Source organism: Pleurodeles waltl, chromosome 2_2 (assembly GCF_031143425.1).
Source record: "Pleurodeles waltl isolate 20211129_DDA chromosome 2_2, aPleWal1.hap1.20221129, whole genome shotgun sequence".
Classification (NCBI taxonomy): Eukaryota; Metazoa; Chordata; class Amphibia; order Caudata; family Salamandridae; genus Pleurodeles; species Pleurodeles waltl.
The window spans coordinates 1,060,030,934-1,060,048,692 of record NC_090439.1 but is presented as its reverse complement, the minus strand read 5'-3'; the positions used below and the strand labels follow the sequence as shown (position 1 = coordinate 1,060,048,692).

Genomic DNA, 17,759 nt, shown 5'->3' with positions numbered 1-17,759 from the left:
ATCATATTCCTAACAAAAAATGCTGGTAAAACAGAGTTGGGACTGAGAAGTATAAAACATAAAAACACTGACATTCAAAAGTTATGGTTAGGACCAAAATCCCTAACTATCACAACAGAGATGCAAATGTCAATGCTCTTAATGTTATCATTCATGTGACAGATGCAATTACATGAGAGATGGCATGCTAGACTGGGGGGGTGTGAGCTTCAGATTTTCCCACTAATCAGTCGGGCATATTATGTTGAAATGCATTATTTGGCAATCAGAGGTCATGAGAGGTGCCTAAGAGGCAGTGGGAAGGGATGGGGATGCGGATTGTTAGGGGAACTAAGAAAGAAAGCTCAATATTTTGTAATAACCAGCATTTGTGAGGACTTTCAAAACAGAGAGGGGGAGTGTGTGTGGGCATTTTTGTCTGTGTGCATGTAAAAAATTCCTGGTGAAATCCGACAGAGATCTCAGCATACCTGACTGGAAGCGCCTGTACCTAACCCAGAAAATACATTTGTGAGGGGACAGTTAACATCCGAAACACACTCTCTGTAGCTAGGCCCTTGTACGTCCCCTAAAACTATCAAAGAGAAGTCCATGAACGTGGTATTATTTAGTGGTTTGAGTATAGTTGTTGTTTCATTAGATTGTGATTTTTGGTCATGTTACCTATGTTACCATGTTACCATGTTACCTATTGGCATACATGCTGTAAGGTCATATGCATTAAATGTGGTGCGGGATTTATGACTTGCATTTTTGTTTAGTGGTTTATTGATTGCTTTCGAATTTCAATTTTTGGGGGTTTTAACTTGTAACAGTAACATAAATTTTTCTGTTTTTCAGTTAATTTTTAAGGTGCTTTTAAATGTATGTTAAGATGTTATAACGAACGATAACTTTGAGACAGTTCCCTGCTGTTAACTCTGTCCAAAAGTTGTGCTCGGTGGGAGTTGACTGTCAGGCTCTGCAAGCAACCTGCTGTGAGTGGCGAACTCCCACTGAGCACAACCAATGTCAGTGCTGAGTAAGGCTTGGCCACAGGGCCTGGTCTGCAGGTGATACCGTTACCCCACTCGTTCATCCAAGCCCCACTTTGCATGGCTGCAAGGCCAATCTACAGCCCAATCCAACGCAGGTAACTAAACACCACTGTGCATGTCTGCGGGGCCTTCTCCAACCTAGCCGAACAGCCGAAGGGCATGAACAACGGGGTTAGCTGCAGAGGCTGCGCCCAGCACCTGCTGGTGGCAAATCCCCATGTGTAAACATTAGACAAGCTCAGCTAAGGTGCACCACATCCTGTTTTTAATTTTTTTTCTGGATTTGCAAGTCTTACCAGAGTCAATAGATCCCCAGGAAGGTCTACTGGAGGGAGAGAGGTTCCAAGATATACAATCCTGCATAAAACTATGTTTTAATGTTAATGGTAATAATTCAGTGAGCGATTGCTTTGGGATCCAGAATGTTCTCGGGGTTCCGGAAGGCTCACACTGCCTACTTATGTCCTTTATTTTTTTATTTTTCCCCATATGTTGTTCAGTGCACCATGCTGGGTAATGGCAGTGAATGCATAACTCACGCCGCCTGTCATGCTCAATAGCACAGGTAAAAAAGCAGAACAGAACGTGTGGTGGTAGTGTAATTTCCATTGCATAAAATAATTGCCCAACTACAGGGGCTTTTTCAGATTCTCTAAACCATATCCAGCATTTAACTGTGTTTTCTTCAGTAAATTGCTTCAACAACAAAATACTTTTGAAAGGTGAGTCTACTCTATATGCAACTCTATATTATATGTTATACAACTAAGATAATAATAAATATGTTATTATTTTCCCTTCACTTGTTCCATGTGAACTACATTTGGCCTCGAATCTAACTGAGCTTCAATTAACATTTTAAAGCCTCCTGCAACACAGATTAAATACATTAAATGCAATTTAGGTTTCCATATGGACGTTTTGTTGTCTAGATAGAAAAGCCATGTTTTTACACGTATGTCTCTGAACAGTTCTGCACAGAAATGGTTTATATTAATTATTTATCTTTTAATCATTTGAAATTTGAAAAGTACAAACTGAATTCATAAGCAACAATGAACTCAATATACGTTACACATTTTTAAGTGCGGAGTCCAAACAAGCAGTCTCTCTCTTCAAACATTTAACAGCAAAAGTAAGTCTCATAATAAAACTACTTCAACATACATGCTTTATTGGTGAATCATCCATCTGTAGGTCTTCCTTGAGACAGCAAGGAGCACATCAGCCCCCCCCCACTCCAAGAAACCCACCATACCTCTCCCAGAAGACTGGATGCCTGACCTCAGGAGATGTCTACCTTTATTTTTCAAGCACTCACTCCTAGAATGGAAGCTTTTGTTCTTGTGGTCTGGAGTGCATGCGAGGACACCTTGTGGTGGATCCTATGACTGCAATATCAGTCTAAGTAACGTACAAGACTCTGACACCCATGCTTTTGGAACAATGAATTATTGACTAGGTCGAAGTTAACAATACAGTTTTTCAATAAATTTAATCTCTATGTGAAACAATGGGGAAAATATGAAATAATAAACTCAGAAACAATGGTTGCGTGTTACTCTCCAAAAAACATGGAATCCCTGTTATTTTTCTACTACTGGAATAATTGGTAACAGGGATTTGTTTCAGGGTATGCATTATGAGGGCATACATAGTAAAATCCCATCAGACTTTAGCCAATCCACAAAAATGTGCATGAGACAACACTGCATTTAATGACTGTCAAAGAGAAAATCACCCCTTTTTGTAACAGCATTTTTATTCAATTGATGTTCCTATTTTAAGGCTGGGTCCAAACTAGGGTGATGTGGCAAGCAAAATAGTGATGGATTAAACCCTGATCTGTGACTGGGGGTGAGTGTTTGAAAGATTTCAATATCCTGTCCATCATTTTATTTTGTGATGTTGCTATGTGCATCCTAAGTGCTTGTTGCATCACTGGATTCAAGCTAGCCTGGCTGATGAAGGGTAATGCCATGAAACTGGTCCCATGATGCTTGTTTCCGGTCCATGAAGGGCCTGGCTTAGCTGTTTGGGCTGGACTGTTCCCGTGGGAAGCAGGGTCAAGACCTATTTGCATATGGCTGGGTCCAAACCGGGGTGACAGGGGAAGCAACATAACCATGGATTAAACCCAGATCTGTGACTGGGGGTGAGTGTTTAAAACGTTTCAACATTTGATATTGTGATGTTTCCAGACATTCTGGCCCTCATTATGAGTTTGCCGGGTGGTGGAGGCCGCCCGCCATACTCTTTGGGCTGGAAAACTACCACTCCGGTTTTCTGCTCTCTGACCTAGCGGGAAACAGGCCACAACACTGACGCCAGCTCATAATCGAGCTGTTAGCAATGTTGCGGTGCATCAGGTGCGGCACTACTCATCGCACTTTTCACTGCCTATAATTCAGGCAGTGAAAAGAAAGATGGGTCTTCCATGGGGGCCCCTGCACTGCCGATGCCAAGTGCCTGGGCAATGCATAGCCCCATGGGGACCTCAGCACCCCGTCTCCACCATTCTTTGCATGGCAGTCGAACCACCATGTAAAAGCTGGCTGAGAGGGGATCATCATCCCCAGGGCATCATCCCTAGGGCAGCGCTGCCCTGGTAGATTAAGGCCGCCAGCACCACCAGCACCACCAGCATCGCAGGCTGTTGGCCGGTAGCAAAATGGCGGTGGCAGCGGTCAGATCATGGTGGCCACGGTCATAATGTGGAGGCGGGACCGCTGCTTTGGCGGCAGTCCGACCGCCACCGCCAGTCTGGCGGTCCCAGGACCGCAGAGTCGTAATAAGGGCCATAGTGTGACAATACTAAGCTGTGGCTTTCCATTCAAATCACTTTTTGTTTAGTAATTGCCTTGCAGGAGTAAGACAGGCATAATACAGGTGTAATTTACAGCTACTTAAAGCAAAACCATTATGAAGTGGGCCACATAGTCCAGTTTGACATTCTCACAAAAAACAATAGAGGCACAGAAATATGAGTATTACAATGTCTTGCCTTCATAACCTAGGATAATAAGTCCACACATTAGTCTTGGTTCACAAAGATTTTGCAATGACTTTTTTTTTCTTTTTTTTTTTTTCTTTTTTTCAGTCCTCATACACCTCCAAGAGTTTGTCACACGTTCAAGCCACAGGCTTTCCACTCTCCCTGACCAAAAGTATAAGAGTGGACATGCAGCCCAAGGAGGCCCATCTCACCCACTCAGCCTACTTGGGGTCACCCTCGTGGCTGGGGCAGATTAAAAATGGGGTTTGAATCATTGGAATATAACCCGAGGGTAGTGTACCTTTGGCAACTCTGCTAGAGGGTGGGAATCGATGGGGGGGGCACTCCAAAAGCGGAGCCCATAGCTTCTCTTTCTTCCGCCTCCTCTCGGGACCCCCCACCCTTAGATCCAATTTGGCTGTCTTCAAAAGAGCTTCAAGCCATCTCCCGTGTATGGGGGGGAATCATAACCCACTTCGAGCAGACCTCCCTTCTAGCCAAAAGAATAGCATAAAAGAGCAAGTTCCTCATTTCTATTGACCAGCCCTTCCAATCATGTAGTCTCCCAAAAATTACGAGGGGGACAGTTATTTCCCTCCCTAAAACCTGCGACAGTGTTCCAACCACCTCAGACCAAAATGCAGCAATTGCCAGACACGCCATAAACATATCAATATCAGTAGCATTTGGGGCACCGCATTTAGCACAGTTCATCACTTCCCCTTTCTTTACTTTAGTGAGTTTTGCTAGAGTTATGTATGGTCTGTGTATCACATACAAGTGGTTTTTCCTCAATGAAGCAGCTTTTACTACCTCAAAACACATTCTCATAGATTCGTGCCATCCTAGCTGTGCCACTTCATTCGTCATAGTGCCTCCCCAAAGTCACCATCAATTAGCTCCAGAATCTTCCAGTACCACCTTGATACTTTATTGCTACTTTAGGAGCCATTAAAAAGATCTTCTACTAAGGGATTTTCCCCCCGCCGAGTTAATCGAATGGACTGTGCGCAAGCTTCCAATTGAATATATTTAAACCTAGTCAGAGCGCCACCAGTTTTATCCCTTAATTCTTCCCAAGGAATTAACACTGCTTCCCTCAGAATTCGCCCCAGTATTCCAGCCTGGCTGCAGTTACTTATTCTTGTAGTACTCCTGAGTACCAGGACTGAGCCAGGTGTTTTCCTGCCTTGCTTCTGAAACTCCTATGTAACCAATGGGTACTACAAGGGTAAATAATGCTTACTCATACAACAATCTTTGTGAATTGGGCCAATTGTAATTATAATGGATATTGTATTTATTTATAATAATGTATTGCATGTAAAACATAGGGCCCGATTGACAAAGCTTTCGCTCAGTCTTGCTCTTAATGAACACCTGTCTGATTCCTAAATTTTAGAGACAGCCATAGCCTCTAGCTTAGCTTTAGGCAGACTGATATCTCAGGCAGTTGAAGTGCTGCAGCAATGCTGTTTTACTACTCAACTGTGGTAAGTGGTTGCTTGTTCTGGAAACTTTCATGTGCTGTGTCTGACTAGAAATGTATCAGCATTTCTTGACCCTTGTAAAGTAAACAGCAGAACATAGTGTAGTAAAATAGACAAAGCAACAAAGCACATATTACAATTTAAATGTGACTCATCAAAACAGTCAAAACAGAAAGCGACACCACAACCACAACAAACTGTAAGATCGAAGCACAACTTCACATCAGCACATAAATAACAAAACACATCACCACCACAACAAAATCCCACACAACTATGCACAAACATTATTTTCACCTGCAGGTGTATGAAACCTGATTTCATAATGCTATAGTAAAAAATGTGTCTTCACCACACACTGCCTTCAATTACAACTCAGGACATGAACTAGCGGCAATCAAAAAAGTGTGTTGATCCAGCCTCTAGTGTGCACACAATACATAAGTACCAGAGTAAATATTTGTAAAGACTTAAATAAGGCTTCCATGCACCATGTAGCGACAGAAAGAGAGGAGTAGCTTTAAGCTATTTCATTACTTTAACACAATGTGAATTGTTTTACAGTTTGGGCATAAAGACTGAATGAGACAAGGAGTGCTTCAGTGTTCATTGAAAAGTGCAAGATGAATGTTTTCTTGATTTTATGCTTGATTTCCTAGCGACATGAGCCGAGGGGTAATTGATTGAATTGTGTGCATATAAAAGGCATGCATTTTCAGTCAGCTAACTGTCAGACAATACAGTATGCTAATGTAGAATTCCATTGATAGCTTCATGATTCATATTGAGAAAAAGGCCATGTCATGATTGTGCAATCAATATGATAAGAACCAATAAAGCTAATAACTTAACAATGATTATTAGAAATATTCTAAAGAAGAAAAAGTTAGCGTATGAAAAGCACACATTTGTACAATTTACATTTTCATGCTTGGATGTTGACTGGGCCTCTGAAGTCAATCAGCTCACTTATATTATTATTATAGTTTATATTTTACATTTCTTGAAAAATGTGTAAAGGAGTTCAAAGGTGTGAAAAGATGACAACATTTGATTTCATGTAGTTATTAAAGGTCCACAAATATTACATGAACTTATGCAAAATCTAAATTTAGAGCTGTTAGAAATGGGGTCTCTAGTTGGTAGTCAGTTTGCACACTGTCCAAGGAGAGATCCTGACTCTATTCACGGTAAGGGAAATACACAGCTCAGATAACCCCTGCTCACCCCCTTGGTAGCTTGGCAAAAGCAGCCACGCTTATTTTGGAGGAAATGTGTAAAGTATTTGTACAAACACACAGAGTAACACAGTGAAAACACCACAAAAGGACTCCACCCCAGTGTAGAAAAATAGCAAATATTTATATACATTAAACAAATAATCCAACATACACAAGCAAAGATATGACGTTTTAAGGTAAGAAGAGTATTAATACATAGAAATCAATGGATGCGGTGTTTTAGCACAAAGCACCTAGTAGCATCAAAAATAAAGTTGCATGGGCGAGTGTGCGTAGGAAAAGCAAGAGATACGTTGATGCCTTATTTGCAAGTGAGGCCATGCGTCGATTCTTTCCCTACCGGATAAGCAATGCATCGATTCTGTCCTTGCAGGGAAGAGATGTGTCAATTTCCAGACAAGCAGCCTCAGGTCTGTGCAGTGATGTGGAAGATTTTGACACCCAGGGTCGATGCATGGAAAATTCTGATGCTCTGTGCGAAGCGTCCACATTGAGAATCAGTGCTGCCCCGATTCCCCAGCCACGAGGCCGGCACTGCATCAAATTTTCAACCATGGGACAGACACTGTGTCAATTCTCCCCGCAGCTTACCATCTTCCACTTCTAAGGGCCCAGAGACTGAATTTGGCACCACTTAGCAAGTCAGGACTGTCGGCAGAAGGACCCAGGCACTGGAAGATGAAGTCTTTGATGTCCCTGAGACTTCAGGACTGGGGGCAAGCTCAGTCCAAGCCCTTAGAGAAACTGCACAAGCAAGATTTCAGAAAGCAAAGTACAGTTCTCTCACTCTTCAGGCAGAAGCAGTAGCAGCAGGCCAGCACAGCAAAGCAACAGGCAGAGTTCCAGGTCCTCCTCATGCATCAAGCTCTGCTCCTTGGCTGAGGTTCCTCTTGATCCAGTACTTTTATTCATTTCTGCCTTTGAAGAAGGTAAACTTCAAAGGAAAGTCTTTGTAGTGCACAATACCCTGCCTCTTCCTTCCCCTGCCTCAGACACACACTAGGGGGTTGGAGACAGCATTGTGTGAGGGCAGGCACAGCCCTTTGAAATACAGGTGTCAGCTCCTCCCTCCCACTCTAGCTCAGGAAGACTCATCAGGATATGCAGGACACACCTCAGCCCCCTTTGAGTCCCTGTCTGGAGTGAATTCACAAACAGCCCAATTGTCAGTCTGACCCAAATGTGTATTCAGCAGGCAGGCAAAGGCACAGAATGGTTAAGCAAGAAAATTCCCACTTTCTAAAAGTGGCATTTTCAAACAGACAATCTAAAAACCAACTTCACCAAAATATGTATTTGTAAATTGTGAGTTCAGAGACCCCAAACTCCACATCTTTATTTGCTCCCAATGAGAAACTGCACTTAAAAGATACTTAAAGGCAATCCCCATGTTAACCTATGGGAGTGATTGGCCTCACAATAGTGAAAACCACATTTGGCAGTATTTCACTATCAGGACATGTAAAACACAATAGTGCATGTCCTACCTTTTAAATACACTGCACCCCCCCAGGGGCTGCCTTGGGCCTACCTTAGGGGTGATGTGCATGTGGTAAAAGGGAAGGTTTGGGCCTGGCAAGTGGGTACACTTCGAATTAGCAGTGCAGAACTGCACACACAGACACTGCAGCGGCATGCTTGAGACATATTTACAGGCCTACTCATGTGGGTGGCACAATCAGTGCTGCAGGCCCAGTAGTAGCATTTAATTAACAGGCCATGGGCACCTATAGTACACTTTACTAGGGACTTAACAGTAAATCAAATGAGCTAATCATGGAAAACCAATTACCAATATCTTTAAGACAGAGAGCACTTGCACTTTAGCACTAGTTAGCACTGGTAAAGTGCCCAGAGTATCAAAACCAGCAAAAATGAATTATAACACAGGATCCAAAAACAGGGGGTCTGAAGCAAAAGAAAGTACAGGAAAAGCACACCAAGGGCTGCCAGGTCTAACAAGAGCTATGATTTAACACTGACACATTGTTCAAAAATACATAAGTGCCATGAAGAACAGCTGTCACGTTCTAGTCATCTGCATTGTTCCCTTTCTCCCCTGCCAAAATGGCCTAATGATGTAATTTTGGGAATTTCATGTAACAAGCGTAAAATGATTACATATGCTTAATGGGAGTTTCTAGGAAATGCATAATATTCTTTATTGGCAAAATAGTTACCTGATGGCAACTTGTTTGTAATTCAGTTACTGTGGCATGATGTCCTTTAAAACTCAAGTGGTATATTTTCTGCTTTTTAATTAACTTTCACCAGTGTGTACTTGAAAATTCATAAGGGTGCTCTGAATTAATCATTGTTATATTTGTATTGTTACCAAACAGCGCTGGTTAAGAAAGTGCCCTTTTGAAGCACATTGTGGAAGAAATTCCCAAGAGACAAGGACACCGCTATGACAAAAAACAGACAAATATAATCTAAACTCACTATGATTGACCATAAGGTTCATAGAATTTGAATCACATACATCATAAACATACGTGCTATGCAGTCTTAACAAACCAGGACATAAGGGACATATTTGCTTAAACAAATCCAGAAGTAGCCTATGTTATGTGTTGTTCAGTTGTTTTTGTGTGCAGCATAGATATTGATTCATCAAAATGCTATAGGTGGTGGATGTGACATTGTACACCTTTTGACTTTAATGACATCACAGAAAAGACCATCATATCACTTTTCACCCTGCCACATGCATACGCTCTATCACACTCTCACTCATAAACGCCCACACAACATAGCTTTAAAAGCATTTTTACTTACCTCGTCTGCCGGCGAACATTAGTTCTCTCCCTTTGTTCTTCATTTTTGATTACACTGATAATGAACACTAGAGTTTTATTCACTATAAGTATAATTAAAGTAGGAAGAAAATAGAAAGGGAGGAGCCCTTGTGCTCTTAAGGGTGAGCCACCCCTATACTCTCAACACTGCTTTTGCCACTTCTTAGAAAAGGGGTTGCAGAGGCACTGCCGGTTGGTCGCAAGAGGCAAGCCAGGGGGTCACAGGTGAACCCTAAATGTTGGCCATGGGGAATGTTGTATTTTTGCAGTGACGACTTGCCATGCATTTCCACTGCTCATTTACGGAGCACTGCTCCAATGCATATTGCTGGGCCCTGCTGATCAAGAAGGAGCACCCAATGTGTGCCACCACCCTTAATAGGATAGATCATGCATTGCGCCACTTTATAAATCGGGCACTGCGATTTTGGCCTTGTTGGACCACATTAACATTAAAAAAATGACACTAATGTGGGACAAGGAGGCGCTAGGCCCTCTTAAATCTGGGCCTAAGTGCATCAAGGCGCAGGCGGCGAAAGACGCTTGCACTCTTCTGGGTAATCAAAGGTAATTTAATAATGGTGGGTCAGCGTTTATGCAACAAGATCAACTCATTTAGCACCGTGTTTAGTCTGTGTAAGACCTACCATTTTAAAATCAAAAAGCACATAGACAGAAATGGGTGTTGAAGCTGTATGAGAGATGGTTCTCCTACTGTTGAAGTAAGCCTCAGCAAGGCCTACTAGTGCAAGGGGTTCACCTTTCTCTGCACAAAGTCCTCAGACCATGTAGGAAGAAGTTGGCACAGAAACTGAAATAAAAGACAAAGTTTATTGAACCTCATGAGGTGGTACTACAGTTCAAACAGCACCCTTCGGTAATGTTTGAAGTAGCACACTGAACTGAGAGAGCATGGTCCTTTTATACCCAGGCAGGGGCTCAAAGGGGGTGGTACAATTATAGAAGCAAGACTTGCATACATGTAAGGTCATGTGGAAATGCACAGTCGACAGGTAGGAGGGGCTGACAGTTTTCAAGGACTAACAGCTGCAGACCTTACTGAGCATGTGCGAAAGTGGGAGATGCTAAATATGACTTGTCACTAGGCAGATTTTCAAGAGTAGTTAACAGAAAGGTAGGACAGAGCACATGGTGAGCACATGGCAGCATGTGGCAGAGAAAATGGCTGCCATGAATACAAAATGGATTCCGCAAAATGTTCACAATAGTTACTAAATACAAGATGTCTTCTGCTAATGCTTAATCTAATCGCTGCTAAACTACAACAGACGACCCTTTCAGCATTAGCTGAAGACATTCGTCTTTCTAGGATAATCTAAATATTCATCTTGTATATTTATGCTCATCATTTCAGCTATTTCCTTATCTAACATATGTTGTGCTTTCATTTCTGTAATATTTTCTTTGGTAGGCATTCAAGCAGTAATACACATGGAGCAGAACATTGGACCACACTGAATACAGATACAGTATGTGAAAAATATTGCAATCATTACACATAGGATAGTCAGTAGTTTCCAGCCCCAGGCGGAAACAAGAGCCCAAAACCATCCAGAAAAAGTCCAAGTACCAGTCTCTGTGTGGATTTCTGCAGCAATTTTATGCAATTTAGATATTGCATCATATACTTTAACGCAGCACCCACAAAGGGGAATAACCCTAAATTAAAATCAACATATTGTTCCAGGCTAGTATCCGTTTGGTCTACCTCATTTGTACTTATTGCCCTTTTATATCTATTGTTAATGATGTCATTGAACAGTTTAAAATCTTGGTGATGCGATGCAAGGGCCAAAAACACAAGGGGTATTAGAAAAGATACATAACACACACCTGACCACCCAACAGGTAGTTGGTAATATCCATAGTTACCACAAACAAAATAGGTATTATGTGAAGCTGTAAAACCACTATTATTTACACCCTCAATAGTTAAAATCAAGGTACAATCGCTTATCCCTACTGGAATTCGTCCAATGCTTCGTATACATAAATCTGCTTTAGTTTTTGTAACAGAAATCACAAATTGTTCTTTCTTGTCAAAGTCTCTTATATTTGTGAAGACATATGGTATTGAAACATTGTCCGGTTAATACTCTTCCCATTCCCATTTAGTTCCTTTGGCTTGGGGATACCCATCTTTGTCTTGGTAGCATACTTTATTAAGGTGAAAAAGAAGTCTGCCCTCTGTACGTTTTCCAGATGCAAACAAAAGCATGTACCAAGCTTGATAAGAACCATTGTGTGAAAAAGGAAGAGGAATGAAAGGTGTTCCTCCTTTCTTTTGATGCGCAGGTATCATTCCACATACCCAACAGTTAGTAGTATTTGTAGCATTATGAGTATGATGCAACATCTGAATGAAAGTATGATTGAAGTACGATTGATGGTGCTTCTGCTCCTGATAGGGAAGCGTAAAGTAATAGTGATCCTCTGGTACTGGAGTAGTGGCAACAAAAAACTCACGAGCAGGAGCCTTCTTTTCAACAAACCAGGTGATTATTGCTATAACCACCAAAACAACTACAAACCCCACAGTACTAATGATCAGTTTGTTATTCATTTTATCAACAGTGATAATCAACCCTTTCAGAAATGAATTAAAAACAATTGTTGGAGCTCTTATCCCTGGGCAGCCGCTGATTTCTTCACCACGGGCCAAGACGGGTGTCACTACTCTAATGCATGGCTGATCTCCCCCCTTACCACATTGGCTCTTCGTTTCACTAACCCAGGGCGGTAGCTCAACCAGTTTAAAAAAAAAAAAAAACAGATTCTTTCCTAGGTCTTAAATTATATCGCGACACTCCAGAAGTCGTATGGTCCGGGAAGACTTCTGCAGATTCGTCAGGTGATATAGCACGGCCTTTCTCCGTAGTCAAAATCTCTCGATGATCGGTCAGCACAGCAGGTTCCACCAAGGTAGGTAGCACTCTCTTGCAGTGAGTACTATGGACCCAATTCTTACAGTTCGTCACTCAAACTGCTGTCCTTGTCGCAAGGAGCACCTGTTCTGGGCCTCGCCACCTTGGTTCCAAGCTTACTTGATCTTTCAAAGGACTTAATCATAACCTGGTCACCAGGTCGGAGTTCATGGCCTTCACCTGTAGATCTGTCAGGAAGTGCTTCTCGAACCTGTTGATGAATAGAAACCAAATTGTCGGTTAACTGTGCCAAATAATCATTCATCAGGACACAAGGTACATCATATACAGATTTTGGCTTAGGAACTCCCCAAATATTCATTGGCCTCCCGAAAACCACTTCATATGGGCTAAGGCCGAGTCGAGAGTGTGGCACTGACCTAATAGACAATAATGCCAACGGTAATGCATCCGGCCAAGTTAAGGATGTGGAAGCCTGTATCTTCGCTAACTTCAGCTTCAAAGTAGCATTATACCTTTCCACCAACCCTGCTGATTGTGGGTGGAAACCGCATGGAATGTCTGTTTGATCCCTAATTCTTTCAGGACATACTTAATAACTTCCCCAACAAAATGAGGTCCGTTATCACTCCATAAAAGTCTGCAAACACCAAACCTAGGGAAAAATTATTTCAAAAGCACCTTCCCTGTGGTAATGGCAGTATTATCCTTTGTGGGATACACCTCTATCCATTTACTGAAGGCACATACCACCACCAAGACATACTTTAAAGTGTTGCAGCGTTCAAGCTGAATATAATCCATTTGTAGAACTTCAAAAGGTGCAGTTGGTGTAGTAAACCCTCCCGCAGGAGTACGTGTCCCTTTTCCAGGATTGTATTGTAAACAGATCGAACAAGACTGTACTACTCTCTTAGCTGTACTGGAAATTTCTGGATATTCCCAAACTTGCGTAAGCAACTTTGTTATTGTTGAAGCTCCAACATGTGCCAGCCCATGTGCCATCTGAACCATAGGTTGTACTAAAGCTATAGGCAATTTCCATTTATCCATCTGCTTATTCCGCCAACAACCCTCATCATCCAATTCTCCATCTTCAGACCATTGCTCACGTTCTTTCACAGAAGCAGATTTTTGTATATCTAATACATCTTGTCTAGCATTATGCCAACGTTCAGCTTGTGACTTCACTACATACATAGAAGTAGTACTTCGCTGCATCGCAGTCTCACGTGCTACGCGGTCTGCAAGAGCATTACCTTGCCCTATCTTATCGGTCACTTTCTTGTGTGCACTACATTTCACAATAGCTAGTTTCTTTGGATATGTCAATGCAGTCAAGAGGTTATGCACTAATTCTCCGTGCATTATCTGCATCCCGTGGGATGTGAGAAAACCTCTCTCTTTCCAAGGCAAACCAAAATCATGAGCCACTCCAAAAGCATAGCGGCTGTCTGTATAAATGTTCACACATAAGTCAGTAGGAAGCTCACATGCTCGTGTCAAAGCTATTAGTTCAGCTGCTTGAGCTGACTTCTGTGGTATACGAGCTGTCTCCACTACTGTGTGTATTGTGGTGATTGCATATGCAGCTGAGGTTGAAACCATCTGGCAACTTCAAACAAGACCCATCAACCCACAATTCCCCGTCTTCATCTAGAAGGGGCCTATCTTTTAAATCAATATGACCCTTTGTCTGTTCTTCGGTAAGGAATATACAATCATGTGTTTCTTGTGACTGAGGCTGAGTCACCGGATATGGCAACAAAGTGGCTGGATTTAGTGTTGCACATCTCTTCAGTGTAATTTGACGAGCCAGCAATGTCAACTCATATCCTGTTATGCGAGCGCTAGTTAAATGTTGTGTCTTTGTTTGATTTAAAAGAGCATCAACCGCATGGGGTACTAACACCAACAGCTTATGTGACAAAACTATCCCTTCACTCTGACGTATTGACACTGCTGTTGCGATAACAGAACGAAAACACCCAGGCAACGCTCGAGTGACAGGGTCAAGTACTGCTGAAAAATATGCACAGGGACGCTGCCCATCGCCATGTGTCTGTACTAAAACTGACAATGCACATCCATCTTTCTCATGTACGTAAAGTGCAAAAGGCTTCATGTAATCTGGAGTACCTAAAACTGGTGCTGAAAAAAGGGCTTGTCGCAGCTGCCTGAAAGCAGTCTCACATTCATCTGTCCATGGGAGGGGCATTGGAGTATCTTTAGTCAAAAGTGCTAGCAAAGGTTTGACAATGTGTGAAAACCCTAATATCCATTGCCTACAAAAAGAAGTAAGACCAAGGAATGCACAAACATCTTTCTGAGTAGAGGGTACTGGTGTGTCTAAAATTGCTTGAATACGATCTGATGTAAGTGCATGGCCCTCCTTAGACAAAAGGTGACCTAAATAGGTTACATTTGGTCTACAATGTTGCAATTTCTTTCGTGACACTTTATGATGGTGTAAAGCAAGAAAAGAAAGTAAGGACAAAGTGCACTTTTCACATTGCTCAGGGGTATCAGCCGCCAACAAAATATCATCGACATATTGTGTGAGAGCCACACCTTCAGGCAAAACAAAAAAATCAAGTTGTCGTTTTAATGCTTGACTATAAATACTTGGACTCTCCGTATAGCCTTGAGGAACTCTGCAAAATCTAAATGATCGTTTATTCAAAGTAAAACCAAACAAATACCGGCTGTCAGGATGAATAGGGATCGAAAAGAAAGCATTCTTCAAGTCTATCACAGAGAACGTCGTTGCTGTCAGGGGAACCAAAGTAAGAAGTGTCGTGATGTCAGATACCACAGGATATTGTGGTATCACAATCTTATTGACTTCTCGTAAATCAATAATGAATCGGTAAATCCTGGTATCAGTATCCTTTTTCAGAATAGGAAGAATCGACTGTTACAAACCTTATACAGAACTTCCTCAACAACTCCAACTGCAATAAAATCATGCACAATTCGTGTGAGTTCTTCTTCGCCCTCCTGTGAAATTTTGTATTGAGGCAAACGTGCCAATACAGCTCCCTCCTTGACACTAATATGTACTGGTGGAATAATCATTTGTCCCACATCAGTATCTGAAGTAGCCCACAAAGTACTAGGGAGTGAAGCTAATGCAATATCCTCTTTAACAAGACAAACTCTTTCCATCACAGGATGATTATCATTCAAAATAACACGCACCCCTTCAGGAGAGCATCGTATTGTAGCCCTGAAATACTTGAGCATATCAAGACCCACAATATTGTCTGGTGTATTTGGAGAAAGCAAAAATGGACATGGAACAGTAAATTTATCAACATGGAATGCAAGTGGTTGTGACAATGGGCTAGAGGAAGGTGTTCCATCGAAACCTATCGATGTAATGGTTAAGCCAGACAGGGGAGCCCTTGGAATCAATTATTTAGACAAGGCACTACGAGTAGCTCCTGTATCAACCAGAAACTGATCAGTAGAACCCAAAACATGTGTTGTAACATAGGGGCCCCTCTGATCTACTGGAACTTCAACTGATTCCTTACCCCATCCTAGGCAATCCTATGCATAAGCAGAATCTTGGAAATCAGGCTGCACATGGTTAGACATCTGGTATTGGTTCTGTCTATCAAAAGTGTTAAACCCATCCTGCCCTCGTACATTAGCATCAACCCTAGCATGATCATTCGTGCTTCTTCTAGGTCCTGAATATCCTGAGCGATTTCTCATTTGTCCCCGACCACGTGAACACTGCTGAACACGTAGTGCTGGACAATCGGTAGCCCAATGCCCAGATTTCTTACAGTACGCACAGTGATCAACAGACAAATTCGAACGAGTGTAAGAAGAACCATAAGATCCACGTCCACCTCTATCACTACCTCTAAAAGGCGGACCATAAGCTTGAGCCAACATAACCTTCGTCTTTAATTCTGTAATCTTTTTATCCTCGCTAACTTTTGCTTCTAATTCCTGACGTTCATAATACTGAGCCATAGTCCAAAGAGAAACCGGAGTAGAGGTAGTCCATGAACTTTCACTAGCTTTTAGATGACTAGCTATTCCTGGTAACAGATTTGCGACATATTTATCGACAAACAAATGTCTGCCCGTATCATCTAACAATAACTGACCGCTAAAATCATGAAATGCTTCTTCAAAGCGTGTAAAGAAATCAGGGACCGATTCATCTGCCTTTTGCTTACAAGACGCTAAAACAGTCCAATCTATCTTTTTAGGGGGAATAATCGTTTTTAACTTAACTAATATGGCTGCAGGAAGATCTAGAATCAACTGATATGGCTTTTTCGCAGGTTCCCTATCCCCGTCCATCTGTTCTAATTCTTTCCATGATGCCCCAAAAACTGCACGATCATCAATTTTACGAACAGTTCTCCACATATCTGGCGGTAATATCAATCCGAAAAATAAATCAATGTCAGCCAAAGTCATAGTACAAGAACTAATTGCTCCCTCAACTTCCTCATAAAAGGCGGCTGGATTTTTCCACGGGTCAGGTAATGCTGTTTTAAGTGCCATTACATCTGCCCTATTCCAAGGAGTATACACCCAATTATAAATAAAATAACCCTTAGCATCAACAGAAGTTTTATCATCACTTGTACCCAATCCTTTAGGAGGAACATACAAAGGCACGGCCTCCCGCATTGGTTTCGCGTGAACTATCATAGTCTTATCTGTTCTGAAGATGGAAGCTTGCACCCCACCGGTCTGAGATGTCCGTTCAACTCCGTCCACAGCCCTTTTCTCCTCTTGCAAACGGACTGCCACAACACATAATTTCACCAAACGCCCGATTGCATCAGCCACCTGCGAGAAAACAAAAAGACCATCATGCATTTGCTTATGATCAGCTGCTACATCATCGGGCTCTAACTCATCAGAATATTTCCGATATAGTTTAATAACTTTTCTGAGCCAAATGCCTCAGTAAAATATAGCTGCTCCTTTTCCGTCCACCCTTTCATGTTGTCTAAAAGTTCAGAAGCGGAGACAACGCTACAAGTTGTTTTACGAGCAATAGATCTAAGCTCAGACGCACGGTCAGCAGGCAACATAGAGAGACTGTCTTGCATCTTCTGTTGCTCCGAACTGGAGACCTTAGCTAATATATACATTCTTCCGCTGCTCTTTCTCAAGCAAGGCTTGCTCAAGCTTCACTCGTCCACGCAGTTCTTTCTCCCACATTCGTACACAGTCAAACATATCTTGCCTAGACTTTCGCTTACACATACATTGTTCCACATACTCAATCTTTCGCAAATCAAATGACCC

General features: G+C 42.1%; 1 protein-coding gene across 1 annotated transcript in view; it reads left to right on the top strand.

Moving 5' to 3' along the window:
* FAM135B (family with sequence similarity 135 member B) overlaps positions 1 to 17,759 on the top strand; it is a 1,130,658-nt gene that overhangs the window by 390,056 nt on the left and 722,843 nt on the right. The gene's annotated exons all lie outside the window — the stretch shown is intronic.